At 41.4% G+C, this 8,233-nt stretch overlaps 1 pseudogene; it reads left to right on the top strand.

Annotated features, from left to right (window-relative positions):
• The first annotated feature begins 5,590 nt into the window (after window positions 1–5,590).
• On the top strand, window positions 5,591–7,448 carry Oog1-ps3 (oogenesin 1, pseudogene 3; annotated as a pseudogene).
• Window positions 7,449–8,233: the final 785 nt, after the last annotated feature.

Here is an 8,233-nt window from a genome sequence, read left to right as displayed (position 1 = left end):
TCCTAGCAAGCCACGTGGGTCATGTAGATAGGCTGTCACTATGCGGAAGCTAGCGGGCCAGGCAGACATAGCCAAATAAGGACTTGTTTACTGCAAGGAGCGCTCACCGTTGGGAGGGTGGAAGGCGGAAACCAGCGCCATCTTTGAGGCACGGCACGTTGCAGCTCTCTACACCCCTTTCTTTTCTCATAGCTTTAATCTTGAAGCTTGTAATCCTCTAGCTCGTATTCTTGCTTCCCTGCGTCTAGGTACATACAGTGTTGCCTTAAGATCAGTAAGTGGACTGTATTAATTTATTTATTCTCTTATAAAGGCTACTAAACAAATAAAATGCAGGGGCCAAAAATCAGAAATAAAAGTAAAATTATCAAGGGTCCAGCTAGGGTGGCTTAATAACAAGGGGGATATAAGACACACAATACATATAGTTAGCAGGAACAATAGACTCAGGACTGAGACTGAGACAACTTTAACTTGAGGGGGTTGGTGTCCTTTTGAACCCTCTATTTTGGTGCATCTGGAGCAAGGTAGTTTTCTTTAGTTGGGAAACAGGTCTGGCATGGTTCTACTGTACCCATGTGGTGATCTTGGTCAACAAGATTCTGACCTTTTCACCTTGGTTTAGTCACACCTTGGCAAAATCTCCTCATATAGACTCAGTCTTTTTTTACTTCTGTGGTTCTATAACTGCACCTGCTTCATAAAGGGCACATAATTTAAGCCAAACATATCCATGAGCCTATTGGGTAGCTCTGACCTTAAATATTATATGATCATTTTTCAGTCATGTAATGAATGCTCTAGGCTGGATACAATGGGGGCTAGAATACCATATATATCTAATGTAGGACAAAGGGAATGAAGATCATCCAGTCCCCACCAGTCTCCAAGGCTAATCTAGTTAAAGTCTCTTTAAGAGTTTTATTTATCCTTTTTACCTGCCCTGAACTCTCAGGATAATATACACAATGGAGTTTCCAAATAGTTCCCAAGATCTTGCAAGTCCCTGACTTACCTGAGAGAGGAAGGCAGGCCCATTATTTGATCCTACTTTTTAAGTGCTCCAAACCTAGAGAAAAAAATCTTCTCTAGTATCTTATTGGCCACTATCTTTGTTGTTTCATCTTTGGTTAGAGATGCCTCCATCTATCCATCTATCTGGAGAACATGTCAACAAATACCAGCAGATATTTTGAACTATACCTTTCTTGCTTGATCTTTGTAAAGTCAATTTTCCCAGTAGGCTCCCAGTCTCTTACCTTTCAGTGAGTAATTAGGATATTTGGGGTCAGCTGACAAGCTTTAAAGTCTGTCATTCATTTTACTTCCGAGTGATTCACTCTGTGGATTTTTCTGGGAATAGTTCTTGTTAGAGAGGTGTGTAATTAGCTTACCTTCAGTCAGTAATCACTAGCCCTTTTAATTTCTTTTTCTGTGTATATCAGTTGCTCTGGGTGGTTCAGGTAGGACAGTGGCCAATATAGAGAGACAGTGGCCAATATAGAGATGGCTGTTTCCTTTAAGGCTACCTCCTTAGAAGTCTTGTCAGCCAGGCTGTTATCTCTAGCCATTGGTTTCTTTTTGGTGCCCTATAGAATTTTATCTTTATTTGTGACAGTTCTTCTTTCTGCTGTTAGGCGCCCTTGTTCCTAGTAAATGGTTCCATGCACATGAGCAGTTGTAAAGGCATATCTCGCTATTCTTGGTGATGCTAACAGCCAGTCCTTTTCCCATGATGAGGACCTCTATTACTGTTGTTAGTGTGGCCCTTTGAGTTAAAGTGCCTGAAGAAAGAGACTGAGTCCAGATTACATCCATTTCTGTTGTCATCAGCGCCCCTTTACTCCTCTGATCCTCATGGATGAAGCTGCTTCTGTCTATGAACCAGATCGGCTCTGTCTCTGATCCAGGTCGGGTACAGTGTACCTGGACCACAACCTTTTCACACTGATGGAGTAGTCAGTCCATATCAGGGTCAGGTGGGAGAGTCGCAGGGATCAGGGAAACAGGTGGCTGGGAAATATCTCAGCCGGGGTTGATTAGTAAAGTCTGATAATGAAGCATGTAGGCATTACTGAGCCATCAATCAGAATTGCATGGGAAGGGTAGTCATGAGTCCCAAAGTAAATTTATCTGCATCTTTATCCAACAGTGCGGTGGCAACAATAAATGCAAGCAAGGCAGCTTTCTTGCTGCCACTGAGTTTCTTCGATAAATAAACCTTTGTCTGTATCTATGGTAGTCTTTTCTTCTGGATCCAAGACTTTGTTGGCTAGAAGGGCTCTAATCAATTTTTTTCTTGTCTAGTCTGCACTCTTCTACACTCTCTCTGCAACTTTTGTTAGCTTGGATCTGTAACATTTCTCTAATATTTGGCACTAACTTGATTGATGAAAGCCAGGGCTACCATACTAGAATTCTCTGTTTTCTCTTATTTGAATACATTTGAATACAATCTATACATTGGCCAAATTATTGTTGAGACATGCTTACTGGTGGCAAATCTGGAGATATTCCCTGCTTTTACTGAGTTGAAGCCCTTATCTGGTGGGTTCCCTCTCAGGCCAGGAGCCAGTTTCTTAGCATCTGTCTGTGGTGAAAAGAACCTGTAAGAGCGTTTTTGGTGGGGAGGGGTAGGTGTTTGTCCTGAATAAACTTTACAGTATGCCTTCATATAGCTGGTCCCTCAGGGTAAGGAATAGCTCACTATGAGCCTACCAGAGGCATCCCCTTTCTTTATATTTCATTATATCTTTATAAAGTTAATCCTTTTTATCTTAACAAGAGATCACATTTATTCAGACAGGGAGCCATTGACTGAACAAATTGAGTGACCAAGAGTCAATTGCAAGCTCTCTTGGGGGATACATATGCTCACTTGGGGCCTCTCCTGTTAGGGACCCTGGATGCCAGTGTGCACTGTATCTGCACTTGGCAGAGGGGGCAGAAGGAAGAAGGGATAAGCCAGTGTGAGCTTCGAAACACAGCCTGTCTGAGAAAAAAGGGAAGTCAACAAGTGACTGCTGGCAATTGAACCCAGGACCTCTGGAAGAGCAGTCAGTGCTTGTAACCACTAAGCTATCTCTCCAGCCCTAAGGCTAATGCTGTTAACAAGGATGGAGCTGGCTGCTAGGCTAGAGTTGGCTTTTGTTCCTGTTGACAAAGAAGTGTTAGCAATGGGAAGGAGGGAAACTTCTGAAACATTTTATCCTCTACTACTGACGCCCTGGGAAGATAAAAGGTCTTCCTCAGGTGGCCATTTAACATCAAAGAAGGCCACTCTAAGTTGCATTAAGTAGTCCTTAGTCCTACCTTCTTTAAATTAGTCAGAATAAGATTAAGGTGAGAAAACAGTTTGTCCCATGTCCAAAATTTTCACCAGTCCAAGTCTAAGAACATAAACAAAATCAAGAATGCAAAAACAAAAAAAAAAAAAAACCAACAACTATCACACAGACCAAGTGTCCTTTCTCTCGAGCAAAGTGCACAGACCAGCCTGTCCCTGCCACTGACAGGGTAACCCAGGCTATCTTCTCCTACCACAAGCAAGACACACACAGATTCTCGAACTAAGGCTATCAGCTCCTGCCATGAGTGAGATACGAACAGATTCTGGTGACTTTGCTGGCCTCACGCCAGACCAAAATCCTGTTGATCTTGCCTGCCTCTTGCCAGAACAAAGTTCTGTAACCAAGGCTCTACGAGCCCTCTTGATGCTTGCAAGCATGAACTGAACCAAAATCAGAACACAAACAAAGAAGCTAGATAGAGGAAACACAGACAAGACAACCATGGTACATTGCTCAAGTTGTCAGTCCTATGATTCACCACTCTCCTGTGGGTTCCCCACAAGAGTCCAGTTTCCTGGCCAAAGCACCAAAGGTAAGGTCAGAATTGAACTGCTTCCAGGACCTCTTCAATGAGACTCACGGAGGCAGTGATCAATGCAAAAGCAAGAGTTTAATGATTCCAACATGTCGGGATCATCCCACTTCAAGGGGAGACAACCCTGAGCAGACTCTAACAGAGAATTATATACCTTTGATAGAGGCAGATTCCAAACAATTGGGGCAGAATTCAAACAACAGTAACTATGCAGGTGCTATTGATGGGGTAAAGTGACCTTCAAACTGACTAATGGTCAGTGGACCATTCTGGACTTTCCAAGGGTTGAGATTCAAGGGGGCGAGGGTTGTGGTTGGGAGTTACAGATGGCTTTGTTTGAAATTTTGGCTTCTAGTCACTCCAGGAACTAAGCTACCTCTACCCTCCCTGGTAAGAAGGGGTCTTTGTGCTTGGAGTTTGTGGAATTTTCCCACTGGCATTAGATTGACCCCAACTGTGGCTCTTTCACTATCTGCACCCAGAACTAAGGCTGTCCCACAGCCCTCCAGACCCAAAGCCTGCCAAGAGAGAGCTGGTCTCCCAGGAGTGTTCTCATTCCTAAGATCACGGGCTTACAGGCCCACAGGAGGGACAAGTTCCCTCCATTCAGAGATGGCAAACCAACTAACATCAGAGATAACCAGATGGTGAGAGGCAAGTGCAAGAACCTAAGTAACAGAAACCAAGACTCCTTGGCATCATCAGAACTCAGTTCTCCCGCCACAGTGAGTACTGGATATCCTACCACACTTGGGAGTTGGGCTTCCTCTGGGTGTTGTGGGACTGGGAGCAGAACCAGCACCCAATATCTCAACTTTTACTTTCTTAAGAGAGCACACTAGGGAGATAAAACACAGGAAGGCAGAAAATGAGCTTAGACTTTATTACAACTTGGACAGTGACATTTCTGTATCAGCTGGATTCCAACTCACAATCTTGTTTGATTGCCTAGCTGGAAAAGAACTGACAATCAAAGAGAGCGAAGGCAGGGAAACACTGATGCATGCTACTGAAGTTCTGGAACAGGATAGAAGTCTTTTGTGTAAACAAATGTGCTCTCTCTGTCTCTGTCTCTGTGTCTCTGACTCTCTCTCTCTCTCTCTCCCTCTGTTTGTGTGTGTGTGTAACATTTGTGCAAAAGGCTTGCAACTTTGGGCAGACAAAAATTGACTTTCTTGTCTTAAACACAAGTTTAGTGGCATTCCATTAAAATTGATTATTTCTTTTGTTGTTTTGTTACAAGACAGCACCCAAATGCCAGCTCACCCTGTCTTTAATTTAAGTGAGAAACAGACAGACAAACAGAGAGAAAGAAGAGAGAGAGAGAGAGAGAGAGAGAGAGAGAGAGAGAGAGAGAGAGAGACTTAGAGAGACTTAGAGAGACTTAGAGAGACTTGGATGTATGAAAGATTAGAAGAAATGGTGTAGATTAGCTCAGGTTGTGCTGGAGCTTATTAAGTAGCATAAGATCACTTTAAACTCATCTTGTCCACACCATCCCACCCCAGATTTCTCAAGCTACCACAGCTGATGGATAAAAACAGTTGGAATGTAAATTTTAAAAAAAGGTTGCCTGGCCTGAAACTGAATATCCAAGTATGTTCTCAATTACATCTAATTATTAATTGGGTCATTGTGGTTTCTGTGGGGTTTTTGTTTTCTTTTGTTTTATTTAGTTTTGATTTTTGAGACATTCTCACCAAGAATGTCAGGGTAACCTTGAATTCAAGGCACTCAGGAATTTGAGATGTGGGTTACTCAAGTGCCTTGAATACTGACCTTTATGTTACTGTAAGCCTGGCATTATTTGATGTGCTTTTACTCCCAGCAACAGAGTGGCAGAGAGAGACTGATCTCTGAGTTTGAAGTCTAAGTGAGTATCAAAACAGATGGGTATTATATGTATCTTTTAAAAAGATTTTAAAAAAGGACTGGAAAGATGGCTAAGTAGTTAAGAACACTGAGTGTTCTTCCAGAGGTAGTGTTTTCAAGTCCCATTAACTACGCAGTGGCTCACAATCATCTGTAATGACATCTGATGTCTTCTTTGAATGTGTCTGAAAATAGTGACAATGTATTCATATTAAATAAATAGCTAGATACCCAACAAATTAAATAATGCAAAAAAGCAAACAAACACAAAAATACCAAAAACCAAATGGTATTTGAATCTGTAAACTGATACATAGTTTCTTATTTTCATGGAACTCAGGTGGTCCGCAAACTCACAAGAAGAAACCTGAATTCATATGTATGTATGTGTGTGTATATATATATGTATATATATACATATATATGTATGTATATATATGTGTGTGTTTGTTTATTTAGTGTGTGTGTGTGTGTGTATTTATAGACTTTAAATACCAAACATAGCCTCTCTCCTTCCTCTCCTCCCATACCCATCCTTGAATACAACAGGAAGGCAGAGGTTAAATGACCTCTTAAATTTGTTGTCAGCCTAATTTATATAGCAAGTTTCAAAGCAGCCATGGATAAGACCATAGCTCAAGTAAGCAAAACAAAACAAAACAATAACAAGGTACTTCCATTTGCTGATTGATACATGGTACAAAACCTCTGAGAACTATTAAAAACAGCACTAAAAGTTGTTGAATTTTGTTTGGTTCTTTTTTTTTTTTTTCGGAGCTGGGGACCGAACCCAGGGCCTTGCGCTTCCTAGGCAAGCGCTCTACCACTGAGCTAAATCCCCAGCCCCGACTGAATTTTGTTTGCATAGGTAGTCCTTCCAACATGCACTATGGTGTCCTGATATACTAATTGGTATGCTTTCTTGCCCTGCTGTGGATCAAGCCTATGGTGATATGTACAGGCCTCAGAATAGAATGGCATGAATTGTAGATGCATAAAAGAGAAGGCTCTGTCCTTCTGGTTGGCCTAAATATATAATCAGAATGAGTTTGAACAGAAGTATCATCTGCTTAGCTGTCAATCCTACTAACCATCTTCAACACCATTTGCCAGAAATCAATTATTTTTTCTCTTTGTAGGTGTCTGAAGAAGCCCTTTGAGATGCTTTGCATCACTAGCTCTGACCTCTCACAGTCAGACTTTGATTACCCACCCTATTGCCTGAATATTTTTAAGATCAAATGTCTGTACCTCAGTGGTATATATTTATGTTTTTTACTACTTGAACCTCTTGGGTTTCTCTTTGAGAGAGTTAGAGCTAGCCTGCAAAACCTGGAATTGGAATCCTGTAGTATAGAAGAATCTCAGTTCAATTCTCTGCTGCCTGCCCTAAGCCAATGTTCTCACCTCACACAAGTCACTTTCTATGATAATAACCTCTCTGCTCTCATGAAACAACTTCTAAACCATACAGCCTTGCTGAAACAGATGACTATGAAGTGTACCCTGCCCCTCTGGAGTGCTATGATGACATGGATGTTATATTATCACACAGATTAGAAAACCTTTGTTCTGAACTTTTGGATATACTCAGGGCCAAAAGACACCCCAAGACTGTCACATTTTCTACAATCCAATGTTCTCAGTGTGGTGGGTACTATGTTTATGATTTGGAGATTTATGATTTATGATTATGTTTATGTTGCCATTTTGAGGAAGAACTACTGTAAGGTTGACAGAGAAATGGAAGCTTAGTATTGCGGATTGATGAAATCCTAAGTGAATGTACATTGCTGAAAAGGAGCGTCGAAATGTCAATCACCTAAATGTCTGAGACACACTGAAAAGGTAAGATCTTCCTCTGAGCTGGTAAATGAATGATGCATCTTCAGAAAGTATCAAGTACTATTTTCTTTTCTAGGATTATTGTAGTTTGAATGTGTTACAATAGAGGTACCCTTCTATGAGGACATTGCCCCTCCCTTTTGATTGCATACAATAAATATTTTGAGATTCTGAGTTGCTGGTATGTCTCAAACAGAGCACAGTGCCTAATTATTCTTGCATTTCTGTACCTGTGTCTGGTTTCTTCATTCCACATCACCATAATTAGGTCAATCTCAGATTTGTGCAGGTGTTTGCATGCCAGGAACAGGTCTCATTAATGGTACCCAAAGAATACAAATTCACACAGGGCTCAATGTTTGGGAAACATATTAGTATGTAGTACATTCATATCACAACAACTGAGTTACATATGGAGAAAAATGGGGCAAGGGAACAGGTTTCTTCAGCAATCAGAAAATGAGGACCAAGTGAATACCAAAGCAGGCACATTTCAGGAATTATGTTCTTGTATTTAACCCTTGCTGTGTTATGCCCTACTTTGGGGTGCTTCCCTTCCCTCTCACTGAGCCTTTCATCCTGCTATGGCAAGAAGTTGATTACACCCTTGGCAGCTGCTCTCAGCCCCTGA

The sequence above is a fragment of the Rattus norvegicus genome, chromosome 5 (genome assembly GCF_021556685.1).
Source record: "Rattus norvegicus strain SHRSP/BbbUtx chromosome 5, alternate assembly SHRSP_T2T, whole genome shotgun sequence".
NCBI classification, from domain to species: domain Eukaryota; kingdom Metazoa; phylum Chordata; class Mammalia; order Rodentia; family Muridae; genus Rattus; species Rattus norvegicus.
Note: the sequence above shows the minus strand (reverse complement) of the source record. Positions and strands in the feature narration are given on the sequence as shown.